The sequence below is a fragment of the Triturus cristatus genome, chromosome 5_1 (assembly GCF_964204655.1).
Source record: "Triturus cristatus chromosome 5_1, aTriCri1.1, whole genome shotgun sequence".
NCBI classification, from domain to species: Eukaryota; Metazoa; Chordata; class Amphibia; order Caudata; family Salamandridae; genus Triturus; species Triturus cristatus.
Window position 1 is genome coordinate 247,238,279 of NC_140587.1, and position 15,388 is coordinate 247,253,666.

The window sequence follows — 15,388 nt, forward strand, 5'->3', positions numbered from 1 at the left end:
GTTTAAGCGCCTCCGGGCGCGAACTGGCGGCAAGTGGCCGTGCCAAACCCCTGGAGCACGCTGGGAGCTGTAGTCTCCCCTGCGGCGGCCGTGCGAAGCTGGAAGCTACGGCGGCGGGGGAGAACTGACAGCGTCCGGGACCCAGCACCAACAGTGACCGTGGCAGAGATTGCAGCAGGTGAGAAGAGCCTCCCTTGTCACTCATGAATTACACAAGCAAGCCACTTTGATGTATTTATCGGTCACCTCATTCCACTATACAGTGACATGAGCATGCTGACACCCCCACTTTCATCCACATTAACTTAATGGACACGATACATTCCCTCATATTGGTTTCTAATTGAGTCACTTCTTGGCACGTTGTGATTCTTCTAATTTTTTCATATCACTACCTATTTTTTCAGTATGCACATTATTGAACCCTTGTTTAACAACACAATTGTTTCATTTTATATAAATGGCAAGCTTGCCATTCTTCTTGTACTGACCTTGAGTTACCTCTACGCTTCAGAAATTATGCCCCTGATGAAGGGCCATTGCCCGAAATGCATTGGGCACATGTGATCATAGATTATATTTTAAACTCAAAATGACCTGTTACGTTGAAATAACGGATGATAACTACAAGTAAATTACTTTCAATGTCAAATAAAATAAGATAAAACTTGTTCATCATGACTTCCTTTCTGAGTGCAAGTATGAGACGCCCCTCATTTTGTGAGATGTGCGCTTTTCGAATTTACTTAATCCTCATACTTAGGAGGATTTACCACCTACCTTTCCCAGATAAGAACATTTTTCTCACACACAGGAGTGCGTTGGGCTATCCTATTGGTGACTTACGTATCCAGATAGCTTTCAGCTACAATACTCAATCGAAAGGAGGTCTGATGGCCCCTTTCCTTTGTCCTTTGCTTGTGGCTAATTTAAAATAACAAGCCCCACTCGCCTGCATGTAGCTGCTCAGAGTGAAAAGCATACAAAATGCATCTCTCTGTGTCTGAACATTACACTGGGACGAGTTAAGCACATTTCTGTGGGGCCCAGCTTCTTGGTGATATCTAGCTGCAATTGCTGCTGGGACTAACAGCCATGTGATGTAGTTGTAATTGCGCTATATAAATGTAGTTGTAATTGCATTTATATAGCGCTTACACTTTTTTTCGGAACCCAAAAAGGATTAGAAGTGGATATATGAAATTAATTTGAGCCGTGGACATGTTAGTCTGTTATTTGTATTGAAAAAGGATAGCGGCGGGATAGAAGAGGGAAGTTTTTGCTTTTTTATTTATATAGCACTTGCTACCCCTGATGAGGTGTCAAAGTCATTTTCGGTGGGTAGCACGCTACTCTGGAACCCAAAGAGGATTAGTGGGGAATTAGTATATGGAAATATGAAAATAATTTGAGTGGTGGACATGTTAGTCTGTTATTTGGATGGAAAAGGATAGTGGAGGTATAGAAGGAAGGAATGATTTAGATATTTTGTTTTGAGCTCATAGCTGCTTAGCAGTGAGGTTTGGGATGAGTAAAGAAGAGGGGGAAAAGTCAGAGGGAAGGGTTTAGAAAGGCTTCTTAGGGTGATCTAATTAGTTAAGGAGGTATGAGATGATGCAAGGAGGAGTAGAGGAGGGAAAAGTCTAGAAAGGGTTATTTTGGGAATCGTAGCAGTAGAATGGGGTTTGGGATGAGTGAGAGAGTAGAGGTAGAGGATATATTGAGAGACTTATAGGGTGAGAAGTAGGTGAGAGTCTAGATATGGTTATTTTGGATATCATATTAGAAGAATGAGTTTGGGATGAGTGAGAGAGTGGAAGTAGAGGATATATTGAGAGAGGTATAGGGTGAGAAATAGGGTAGTGCATTGGAGATAGTAGTAGAATGAGGTTAGAGATGAGTCATAGTGGAGGTAGAGAATATGTTTTAAGAAGTATAGGGTGAGAATTAGGGTAGTGCATTGGAGATGCTGAATTTGAAGCAAAGTAACAAAAATAAAGATCCATAAGTCCATGGAAGTTAGATAGCCATAAAGAAGGTACAATATGTAGCTTTAAGTTGTATTTAATAAACTCAGACTTTCATGTGTTGCTGTTTTTAAAGTTAATTTATTTGTTATTATATTTTTTGTAATTTTGTTTTGTAATTCAGTGGTGACTCAATTGTAAAATAGTTATGAAATGATAAAGGATGTATTTATTTATAGTCACCTATATACATGTTAAACATAGACTAATGTAACCATAAGTAATATATACATTTGTTAAGCAGAACTAACGAACATCTATATATTTAAAAATCTATTTGTTATGCATGTTTATACAAAGCAATGCACTTATGTAGGTACACATCTAGAGTCCAAATAAATGCTTATATACAGAGGGATGTGCTGTATATTTATGTTTGTGTATGGTGGTTATGTGGGGAAAAGCCAACTATTGAGTAGTCTTCTGAAGATAAGGTAGTCATCCGAAGATCTTATGTTTGGGGGTATAGAGTTCCATATTTTGTCTGCTTGAACAGAGAAGGATATGCTATATATAGTTTTTTTCTTGTATGGTGGGATTTTGAGGCGAGGTGCCAATGTAGAGCGGAGGTTCCTTTGTTGAATGTATTTGCTGATTTTAATCCTGATAAAGAGTGGTCCTGTTCCATGTATCGCTTTGTGAGTAATAGAAAGTAGTTTAAATGTGGATCTTCTGGCAACAGGTAATGAATGTATGACTTTCAAGGCTGGGGAGATGTGGGCTTGTCGGGGAGCATACTTCTGAATCCTTTATAGTCTGTTCATAGTTGTTAAAGAGGATCCGTGGTAGAGGCTGTTGGTGTAATCAAGTTTAGACAGAACAAGAGAAATAGTAGCCTGGACCTAGTGTGGTAATCCCAGGTGGGGAAAGATGCGTCGCTGAGCTTTTATAGTGACGAAACTTGATCTTTGCTAGTTAGTCCACTTGGGCATTTATTGACAGCTTGTAGTCCTTGGTAATGCCGAGGTTCCTTTGATACTTTAGGCGGTGTTCCTAGGTCATCAGGCCATGCGGCGGGTGGCTCATCATTTTTCCAATCGCCACATAGGAGTATTTCCGTTTTAGAAGTATTCAATTTTAGATGGCTCCATGTCATTCACTGATCCACAGCTCTAAGACAACTGAAAAACATTGAGTGTCCAATGTCTTTGGGGCTTTCCGGTTTAAGGAGTATTTGTGTGCCGACTGCATAGTTATAGCATGTGAGGTGAAATTGATTGATCAATGCCGGTAATGACCTCATGTAAATGTTGAAAAGCGTGGGTGAGATGATAGAGCCTTGAGGGACCCCTGCTTTTATTAAGTACGGTTTGGGCCAGAAAGGAGGAATATGGATAACATTGGTTCTGTTGTGAAGGTAGGATGTGATCCAGTCAAGAGTAGCCCCCTCTATGTCGGCTTCATAGAGTCTTTGTATTAGAGTGTCATAGTCCACCCTGTTCAAGGCAGCCGAGAGGGCCAAGAGAAGTAGTGCAGCAACCCTGTTCCGGTCATCTGTGTTCTTAAGGTCATCCCAGATGGCAAGGAGGACAGATTCTGTGCCTCTTCCTGGACGGAATCCTGTTTGGAAGTCTGAAAGTATAGAATTATCTTCGATGAATTGTGACATCTGGGCGAATGCTGCTCTTCTTAACAGTTTGCCCAGAAAAAGGTCCATTTGAAATCGTCTGTAGTTGTTGGAGTTAAGCCGGTCCAGGTTTATTTTCTTTAGTAATGGCCGTATTTATGACTTATTTAGAGCTTCTGGAAATATTCCTGTAGTTAAGGAATAGTTGATGATTCTTCTTACTGGTGTGGCAGCAGAGGTGATTAAAAGAATTGTCTTGAAGGTTTGTGGTGGACATGGCTGCGGGCAGGCCTGCTTGCTTTGACCAGATCCATAAATTCATTGTGTGAAATTTTTTGGAAGGAATGGAGAGGCTGGGTTAGCGTACTCTTGAATCATTGTTTTGGAAAAAGGTCAATGCTGGTGGTTGTTCTTTGTTTTAAATAGGAGTTCAACGTGTCTGCTTTTGTCGTGTAATGATTTCCCAGTTTGTCAGTCAATTCTTGAGTACTGGGATGAGTTCCTTATAAGCAATTTGGCTTACGAAATTCTGTGAGAATTTTATGGAATTCTTTATATGTACATTTAGCCTTTTGAATCCTGTCTAAATGGTATCTTTTTTTTAATATATTTTGATAGCTGACTTGTGTAATCTGTTAAGTTTCTGTAGGTGAAGTTTGTCTTGATTGGTGTTTGATTTGAGCCAGGTGTGTTGTAGCTATATGATTTGCTGTTATCTATGTTTTATCTATGTATTTCTCCAAGGTGCCTGTTTTCTTTTGTTCTGTTGTCATTCTCAGAGGTATTAGAATATCAAAAACTTCCTGTAGCCACTCATATAGTTTTTCAACAGAATTGTCTGTGTCTGGACTGTACTAGATGTTAGTTGTGTTTCTAAGTGTTCGAAATTGAGTTTATTCCACGGTGGATAGGTGGATGCATAGTGTTGTTTTATGTTTGAAAGCAAGCAAATGGTGTTCTGACCATGTGACTGGAGTCATTGGTTGAAAGGTAACTAGTTCTGTATTTGCAAAAATGATATCTAGGATGTGTCCAGCGCTGTGTGTGTGTTTTGTGGACGATCTGGATGAAGGTTCAGTGTGTCTAAGCCAGTGATGATTGTTTTAGGATGGAGCATATTGGCTTTGTCTAACCAAATGTTTGTCACCCAGAATGCATAGGTTGGAGTGTAGTGTTACAAGGTTTGAAACTGTGTCTAGACGTGTGTCTGGGAATGTTGCATTGCTATTTGGAGGTCTGTGAAGGAGTAGGAAATCACAGGAGGAAGACGTGTCGGATTGCTTCTGGTATAGACGGCCTCAGAACTCTGTATGGAGACGTCGTCAGCTTTATTGATTATTTAATGTTTGCTTGCACACAACAGCACGACCCCCTCCTCTTTTGCTTACCTGATTTTGCTTGATCGTTTGATAGCCTAGAAGAATGGCTTCATGCAAGACTGGAGCCATATCATCTCCCAACCATGATTCATTTATGACGAGTAAGTCAGGTTGTGTGTCTATGAGAAGGTCGTAGATGTGCTGCTTGTTTTTAGAGAGTGATTGAGCATTTATTGGTAGGCAGTTTAGAGAATGTGCTTTGGTGATGGTGTGACTTTGTTTTGTAGAAGAGTGAGCAGTATTTTGTGTGCTTGTAGTCGGTGTGTCGTCACTGCTGGCATTAGCTGTTTGGGGATAGCAATAGGATAGCTGTTCTGTGTTGTGTTCCTCGTCCAACATTAATATGATCATGTCATATTGCACGTTACAGCATCCACTCTGTGAAAAGTGTGGCTAGGCGCCGTCTACCTGTGTGTATCCTCGACTTGTGTCTCGCCTGAAAATACCTTTTCAGATCACTGCACATTTAGTGGTAGGATCGAAAGGTAACTTTTTGCGCAGGCTGTCTTCAAAAACAGAACATCTTCTGTGAGGAAAACAGACGAACCAGCGTGAGTTGTAAATAGCTCCGTGTAGACTTCATGTCCTAGGATAGTGAACACTGTGATGTAGGGTTTAAAGTGTAAAAAAGAGCATAAGCCACCAAGAAACAAAGCTTAACATTAAAGGTGCACCACAATTGGAATTTGAAACCATAATAATGCGACAAATATTATACCTAGTGAGACTGCTTACGATGACCACCAGATGGCGCACAAAGAACATTGCATTTCGAATTTGTTAGTTCGGAAATAAAAACTGAATGGTACTGTACAGTTTCATTAGATTCCAGAGACGTCGCTTCCTGTTTTTATGGTGTGTGATGTTAATTGGATTTAGAAATAGTAGTTGTGCGGTTTAGCTAGGTATAACTAGATAATATTTTAAGAGTGACACTCATTGTATTGCTTGGCCCTTTCCAAGATTAACTTACTTCGCATCTGTGATAGATACAAGATTGATATTTCATCAATCTAAAGTTTCCTTTCTAACCAGAGAACCGATTTAAGGCAGTACACTAGGCTGAGAAGGTATGTCATCCGATTGTGTGTTTTCTGATTGTGTGACAGCTGGGTAAAGTTGACGGTCAGCCAGAGTTAGTTCAGCACAGAAGGCTGGACCCTAAGTATGGACAGAGTCGGATAGCTACCCCCCTCCCCACCTGCCTTGTTGTTTGAGGGAGACGGAAAGATATACTGCCGCTATAAAACTTTGAGCTAACTATAAGTGACGCATCCTATTCACCCACCCACAAGAATAAGGCTCGCCAAAGCCAATTGAAGTCGCCTTTGAAAGGAATACAGACCTATTAGCTTTCGCAACGCTTTTTGTCAATGGTTTTCCGCATTGGCAAAAAGAAAAAAGATATTGTGTGGTGATGCTGAACAGCATTGGCAAAAAATAAATAAATGCGGTGATGTGAACGCGCACATGCAACTTATTGCCATGGCGGCCCAGCTTGAGTACATGTGTGCGCACAAGAGCTGCTATTTTATTTATGTACAGTTCCCATATAGCAATTGCAGTAAATAAACTAAGGACTCAAATGTGTGACAGTGCATGTTAAGAAAGGGGCATCCTGACAGCAAATTACAGCAGGTGGTCCCTATAAAAAGCAGTAAAAAAGATGACATGGAGGGTTGTGGGGGAACAACAGAGGAACTGGTCGGGGGTGGTAGGAAGTCAGCGGAGCCTGCGAACGCAATGTGGGAGAGGGGCATAGGATCAAGGGTGGAGTGAGAGGTGATACATTTAAAAAATGCTTCTGGGAAGCAATAGAATAGCTGTGGGGAAATGGGAAGCAACACATGGGGCATTAGGAGGAAAAGCAGCTCAGGAGGGAGACAGCAACAAAATGCATACATTCCCATGGAGTCCTGGTAGAAAATGAAATAAGCAGCAAAGTTTTTAAGCATAAGTGCTCCCTTGTGTCTGGACAAAGCTATGCCTCTCTGAAGAGCTCCAATGAGAGCGAAACACGTGTCACGGGTTGCATTTATTCACTTCAGGTTGAATTGGATGGTATTTTACAAATCCAAAGCTGTAATACTGTGCCTGGAGTGGTAAAAGGTTTTGGCCATTTTACAGCTCGGCATTGATAGCACTCTGTTAATCCTATGCTTAAAGACTTTGCTGTGGAAACGGTAAAACACTTTGTCCCTTTCTATCTTGGCATGGATGGCACTGTGCTAATCCTACGCTTAAAGACTTTGATAGAAAAGCAGACATTTAAGGTGAGCAAATTGCCGCTAGTGTTGAGAGTGCTCTATATCGGAGCTGCTTTCCACCTAAACTTGTCAACTACCCAGATTTCTCTGCTTCTTTTTTGTGTGTGTGTGTGTATATATATATATATATATATATATATATATATATATATATATATATATATATATATATATATATATATATATATATATATATATATATTCACTGAAAAAACCATAGGTTTCACACACGTTATAGTTAGGAATTAGCATTTAAAAAACCTTGCAAATTCACTGAAAAAACCATAGGTTTCACACATGTTATAGTTAGCTGGACATTTTACTGATAAAAAACCAATGAAATTCCCCCGTTATAGTTAGTGCAGGCAACTATAACTCACGCGACCGCAATCCTCTGCTGATGCTAATACTGTATTTAGACACTTATTTGCCCATGTCTTCTTCCATTAAATTTTAGCTATACATATATTACAAATATTTTTTTTTCATAAAGACACATATGTCATCAGCAGAGGATTGCGGTCGCGTGAGTTATAGTTGCCTGCACTAACTATAACGGGGGAATTTCATTGGTTTTTTATCAGTAAAATGTCCAGCTAACTATAACATGTGTGAAACCTATGTTTTTTTCAGTGAATTTGTACGGTTTTTTAAATGCTAAGTTACTTTACGCCATTCGTGGCGTGCGCGCCCACTTAACGCAGTTCGTTCCGTTCGCGCACCGTGCGCGCACAGTGAGCACGCGGTGCGCTTCGCGCACCGCGCGCCCACTTTACGCAGTTAGTGCCGTGCACGCACGGTGGGCAAGCGGTGCGCTACGCGCACCACGTGCCCACGTTACGCTGGATGGGCCATGTACGCACGATGCGCTTCGCGCACCGTGCGCACATGGAGGACATATTATGCGCTTCGTTGTGAAAGGTAATCTTTTAAATTTTTTGACGTTTCGATATGCCATGCACTATTGGTGCCTTTCGGGCACCATTTGCACACGGGGTGGGGAGAGTATGGATGATTTTTTTTTTCTTATTATTTTTACCGTACACGTACGGTAAGCGTAATCGGCGATTTAAAAAAAAATTTAAAAATTGACTTTTTGGCCTTGGGGGTTCTTTGGGGACACCATCATCAAGGCTAGGTTGTTAGGAGCTGTCCAAACAGCCCCTTTACATTTTTTGGGCCTTTGTTTTTCCTCCCCCCCCTCAGAGTGCGAGAGAGAAAATGGCGGCCGCCGCTTCCTGGTTTCGACCGATTCTAATGTTTACTAAGATCTAACAGCCAATCAGAATCGCGCTCGCGCACGTCACCGTACGCGTACGGTAAGCTTACCGTAAGCGCACGGTAAGCGCACCGTAAGCTGGCTCAGATATATATATTGATTTAAATGCTATTTTCTCAGGATCTACTGAACAGATTTACACCAGACCTACAAAAGGCACTTCCTTGACCTGAGGACTACCTCTCTGCCAAATTTCAAGTAACTCTGTTCGGCCGTTCGGGCTGTAGCTGTGTCTAAAGGTCCTATGGAAAAATGCATGGGAAAAACGCGTTTTGGGACCCCCCTTTTTTCTCAGCCCCCGCTTGACGAATCCCCCCGAGACTTTCAGGGTAGGAGCGGAGCGTAGCGCCCCACCTATTTTGAAAATTTCGCGAGGATTCGTCGACCGGCGCCAAAGTTATTCCAAATAGAATGTTGCGGATTTCCTATGGAAACAGGGTCCTAACTATAACTATCTACTGGCGACCGCCAGTAGATAATATATATATATATATATATATATATCACAGAAAAAACCATAGGTTTCAGGCACGTTATAGTTAGGAATTAGCATTTAAAAAACCTCAGAAATTCACTGAAAAAACCATAGGTTTCAGGGGTGTTATAGTTAGCTGGACTTTTCACTTGTACAAAACCATTGAAATTCCCCCGTTATAGTTAGTTCAGCTAACTATAACTCGCGCGCCCGCAATGCACTGCTGATGACGTCACATATTACATCACTCATGACATGGTCAGTGACATCACCCATGACATCACTGACATCTCAAATGACATCACTGATGACATCACTGATGACATCATCCAGTGAATGTCTGTTTTTCAGAAAATTAAATATGTTTTATATATGTATATCTAAACAATGATGGAAGAATAAATGGGTATATAAGTGTCTAAATGGATGATTTGTTTTTGAAAAATTGATTGTGTAACTGACTGATTAAGTGTATCATAGTGAATACATGGCTTAGTGAGTAATGTTTAAATATGTAAATATCTGTATCAGTCTCTCACTTTGTGTATAAGTGGCTGCATGGGTTGGTGAGTAGCTACATGGGTGTCTATATAGGTTATTAGTTGGTTTTTTGAGTATCAGTCTGAGTGTCTGCATGGTTCGGTGGGGGGTATTACGTAGTGCATAGGTGCATGAATGAGTGACTCACTGTTTGTATGTGTTGAAGACAGCATGTGTGCAGGACTGTATGGGTGGATGAGTGTGTGTATGGGTGTGTTAGTGAGTGAATGACTGTCTCAATAGTGTCTTTATGAGTAACTACATATGTTTTAAACTAGTATATGTGACTATTGGTGTATATAAGTGAGTATATGTGAGAGTGAGAGATTGAAAGAATTCCTGTATGAATACATATGTGTTTCTATAAGTGATTGTTTAAAAGACTAAGTATGTGTAAGTTTCCGTAGAAGTAAGTGTGGTGGTGTGTGTATAACTGTATATGCAAGTAAATGTATGTTTGATTCTTTATTAGCATGAGTGACTATGTGTGTGAGTAACTCTATGGATGAGTGGCATTGTGTAACAGGATGTATAGGTGTATGAGTACATATGATGAGTGAGTACATGTATGAGTGACTGTATAGGACTGTTGGTGAATGAGTGGATGTGTATGTGGATCTTAGAATTACTGAAGAGGTTGTTGTAACTGGTATTGGTATGTCTATTGTTTTGAACATTTTAGTCTCTATTTTTGAATGTGTGTATCAAAGGTTATATTAGGGTGAGAGGAAGTCTGCCACTCTATCACAAGGATGATGTAATCAGTGATGTCATGAGTGATGTCATTTGAGATGTCATCAGTGATGTCATGAGTGATGTCACTGACCATATCATGAGTGATGTAATATGTGACGTCCTCAGCAGTGCATTGCGGGCGCGCGAGTTATAGTTAGCTGAACTAACTATAATGGGGGAATTTCAATGGTTTTGTACAAGTGAAAAGTCCAGCTAACTATTACACCCCTGAAACCTATGGTTTTTTCAGTGAATTTCTGAGGTTTTTTAAATGCTACTTCCTAACTATAACGTGCCTGAAACCTATGTTTTTTTCTGTGAATTTCAAAGGTTTTTTAAATGCTAATTTTTAACTATGCCTACAGAGATAGGACATGTGAAGAAAGAAGAAAAAATGCACAGAAAGAAAAAAAAGAAGTGCAGAAAGAAGCAACAGAAGTCCTCAAAGACGAAGAAAAGTGCAGGAAGAAGGATAACGTGCAGAAAGAACAAAAAGAAGAGCAGAAAGAATCCTTGTTGCAAAATCATCCTGTACCCTCAACTTTTTCAGACGGATACTGGTGGTAACTGAGTCTGACTAACCAGTCCTAGAGCCAGTGCTATGTTAAAAGACACTTAGAATACAGTGAAAACACCTACATACACTAGGGAACATTATGCGTTGGGGTCCCCCTGTGATTAGCATGACCTCCTCTGTAAGCCCCTAGTATATAATAGGGCAGGGGGGTTAAAACTACCTCTTAAAACAGGCCACAGGGTGTTTTTGCACACGTTAACTCAGGCCCCGTCCCCTCCCTTCACCACTGTGTAAACACGCCCTGTGTCCGTTTTTAGTTGGGAGATTAAGTTCATTTGAATCCTGAGGGTCCCTAGGGTCCAACTAGCCCACTAGGTACCTCCAGTAAGTGCCACAGAGCTGCGTTGCAGAGAGGTGTAAAAAGTGGCACGGCCTGGACCACCTCTCTGCAATGCAGCTCAGTGGCGCTTACTGGAAGCACTTGGTGGGCTAGTTAGCCCCCAGGGGCCCTCAGTATTGAAGGGAAATTATATCCCCAATTTGCACACGTCACCTCAGGCCCCGTCCCCTCCCTTCACCACTGTGTAAACGCGCCCTGTGGCTGTTCTAAGTTGAGAGATTAAGTCCCCTTGAATCCTAAGGGTCCCTAGGGTCAAACTAGACCACTAGGTACCTCCAGTAAGCGCCACAGAGCTGCGTTGCAGAGAGGTGTAAAAAGGGGCTTGCCCTCAGAACACCTCTCTGCAGCGCAGCTCCCTGGCGCATACTGGAGATGCCTGTTGGGCTAGTTGGCCCTCAGGGACCCTCAGTATTGAAGAGGAATTAATTCCCCAACTTACAACTCGCCAGGGGGCGCGTTTGCAGAGTGCTGCAAGGAGGGGGCGTGGCATCCGGCACGATGCCAGTCTTTTATTTATTTTAATTTTTTAAGAAGGGGGGCTGTGTGGTTCCCCTTCTTATTCTAATTTATTGGCCCTGATGACCCCATCCCCCAGGGCCTGTCTCCTAATAATATTTTTTTGACCCCAATCCCCAGGGCCGGCCACTGTTTTTTATTATTTAAAAAAAATATATATTTATAGACACACCTAGGACATGCTGGACAAAACCGTACGTACCTATCACCATGAAGATTTGCGTGATATTCATTAAAAGGCGACTATGCATACAATGAATCCACGTGGAATAAATTTACACCACTAGTGAAGCTCTGACATGTCTGATGCCCTACCGTGCCTAATCCCGGTAGACACCCGTGTCGTTTATTTATACAAACATGGGTAGCTATTGACAGGCACATTTAATACACATGCACACCAAGCCATTCAAAGGGGATTCGACAAGAATTCGACCAAAACTATGCAAGAAACCCCCCTCACGGTTAATAAAACACACATCCACTGCCGGATGTGTAATACTTTTTATTTTACTCTCTGGAAAGGGGACGAACAACACTTGAAAGTCACAGCGCGCTCCTGGCAGAGCCCAATGCTGTGTTACACCCACCATTGCCTGCCGAGTGCCACACACCTCTGTGTTGTATTCCACCAGCTAGTGCATATGCTATGACACTCTCTAGCCCATGTGCACTGTAACACCACCCCGTGAATATGTCATGCCACACTTGTCTTCGCACGGGTTATATTGCCCCATCTAACGTGCCTTCCTCGATGCCTATGTTATAACGCACAGTGCTATGCCATACATATTACAATCTGGGATCCATATCTTTGTCACAGTGCATATGCAACGTTACACTCCCCAGCACATATTTTATATTACAACTTTAGAGACTAGTTAGGTTACACAAAACTGCCCTGTGCATATTACACTCCAAGGCGCATATCGCATAGCACGCGCTAGTGCCTGTGCTATCTCGCGCTCTCCAATGAATCTGTCATTGCGCACAATGTATTGCATATTATATTTCACGCCAGGTTAATCTTGTATCACACTTTTTGGTGCATAGTTTATATCATACACTATATCTAGTTTTCATTTTCAATCGTGCTCTCGGGAGTATGTTCTATATAACACTGTGTTCACCTACCCTTTTCACGGGCATTACATTTTTCGATAGGGGGTGGAGGGTCAGGGGGTGTTTCTGCCAAGTGAGCCCGGAGTCACAGTCACAAACGCCCTCTTCTTCCTGAATAAAAGTGTGATTATGCTGCATACTTGTTCATATTTTAAGTAGTTCGCACAGACACACGTTTTAAAAACAATAAAGTTCCTAATACCCGTCTTCTCTGAACAGTTAGCTTGCGGCCCCTTCCCCCTCCTCCCTATCCTCTGTTGTGTGAATCCATGGACTAGCCTCCTCCCTCCTGCCATGCATGGTCTGATGTGCTGCCACTGCCCTCAATTTAGTATGATGTACCAGTCCACTCCTCCTGCCCTCCATTGCCCAATTCTATGCCCCATCATTGACCTCCTGCTTAAACTCTGTGCTTAGCTTGCTGCCCCTATTCTCCTTCCCCCTGCCCTCCGATGTCTTTGTGCATGCCCCTGCCAGAAGTATTGGTCCTTGCTGCCTGCACTAGTTGGGATTGCCTGGATTTCCATTTCAACCCTTAAAGACTCCTACCACGACTCGCGGCCCCCGCTTCGCGGGAGCCGCTCGAGGGACTGGGACTTCGCTGCTTGCTGTTTTGGGTGATAGCGGCGACCGGACTTTACACTGGCCGCTCTGCTGTGCTGTGCACCAATCTGGTGAGGGGTCGCTGCTGGACGCACGAAATCTTGGGAGCGCCCGGCGCACTCGGGACTGCGAGGACCAGGGTGCTGTGCGAGACGCAGAACAGCCGCACCTGGTCCTCTTCCCGACTCCTCCCCCAACACCTTCATTAGGCGGTGTAGCCCTCGCTTCACGGGTTCTGCCAGAAGTATTGGTCCTTGCTGCCTGCACTAGTTGGGATTGCCTGGATCTCCATTTCAACCCTTAAAGACTCCTACCACGACTCGCGGCCCCCGCTTCGCGGGTGCCGCTCGAGGGACTGGGACTTCGCTGCTTGCTGTTTTGGGTGATAGCGGCGACCGGACTTTACACTGGCCGCTCTGCTGTGCACCAATCTGGTGAGGGGTCGCTGCTGGACGCACAAAATCTTGGGAGTGCCCGGCGCACTCGGGACTGCGAGGACCAGGGTGCTGTGCGAGACGCAGAACAGCCGCACCTGGTCCTCTTCCTGACTCCTCCCCCAACACCGTTTCCCCTCACTTTAAATCCACTTCACCGGCCACACGCGCTAGCGGGACGCGCGCGGGTCTTAGCACGTGGCTAAGACCGGGCAAAGAGCGGGCCGTTTGAGGCCGTTCGAGGCAGTAAGAGGCTGGGCTGGACATCCCTCTTGGCAAGTGTGCTTTGCTAAAGGTAATAAGCAATGGCTACTGGTTTGTTGAGGCTGGCTCCCAAGGGTGGGAGCGTCGAAGGAACCCTAGACAATTTTATAACACGGGCCAGTAATGTCCTTGCCTATGAGATCGCCGCCACAGAACGCAGGCTATCCCTAGAACCATCGTTAGGGAAACGATCTTCTCTGGGAGCAATTACGACCATTCCCTCCCCTATCAACTCTGCATATCCCCTTCTAGGCGGTTCTCTAGTTGAGACTATGCCAGCCGATCCTTCCCCCCTAATTGCTAACTCACAATCTGATTTAACTGCTCCTGGGCAAAACCAGGCTGACCCTTCTCTTCCAGCCCCCATTTTCTCATGCGCTACGACAAGATCGATGACGGATCGGTCAGTCAGAGGTAAATGTCCTGAGGTGCTCAAACCAGCATCAAAGGGGAAAAAACGTGCCGGGGGTCCTGTGAGTTGCCCCACTAAAAATAAACAAAAAAAATTGCCCGTTCCAAATCAAGATAATATTACACCCTTAGAAACAAGCGAGCTAGTAAATTCCCCACCTATAACTATTGCTTCAAGTCTGGAGGCACAGGAGGGATTGAGCTCTAGTGTTTTTTGGAATAGAATGGCAGCATTAATTGATGGCAGGCTGTCCCCCCTATTTGAACGCCTTGCTGCCCTGGAAGGGAAATTAGCATTACTATCCAACCTAACTCAGCCTAATACAGTCTCATTCGCACACCTAGCTCCGAACCTACCATGCCACCAAACGACTATTGTACCCTCTACCTTGCCAATTGAACAGGCAACTGCCTATTCTTCCGCTCCTAATTTAGTCCAAGCTGGAGGGGAACCAACCAATAATAAAGGCCCTAGGAATATCGGAGCTGTCACAATACGTCAGGCCGATGTCCCCTGCGAATTGGGAAGCCTAGTGGGTCCCCCACCCCAAACCCCCCTCTCTTCCCTGACCAACTTTGGAAATATCCCACCCCCTCCTCCCAAGAACCTCCCAAGACTAGATTTACCTCCAGAATGTAGTCCTTATGTTGTGGTATTAACAGGCGTTCCTGAACTTCCACAAGGAAGAGATGAATCCTATCTGTCTCTGAAGAACAAGACACTACATTGGTTGAATGCTAAAAGACCCTTGCCCCTAAATTTGAACGGGGAAATCCTGATGGTCCGAAGAGTATCTTGGGTAGGTCGGGGTGTGAAGAATATTAAGGGGGATTGTATAATCGTGAATTTTA

The 15,388-nt window shown here is 43.4% G+C and overlaps 1 protein-coding gene across 4 annotated transcripts in view; it reads left to right on the forward strand.

Annotated features, from left to right (window-relative positions):
• ZFAT (zinc finger and AT-hook domain containing) overlaps window positions 1–15,388 on the forward strand; it is a 1,096,910-nt gene that overhangs the window by 251,582 nt on the left and 829,940 nt on the right. The gene's annotated exons all lie outside the window — the stretch shown is intronic.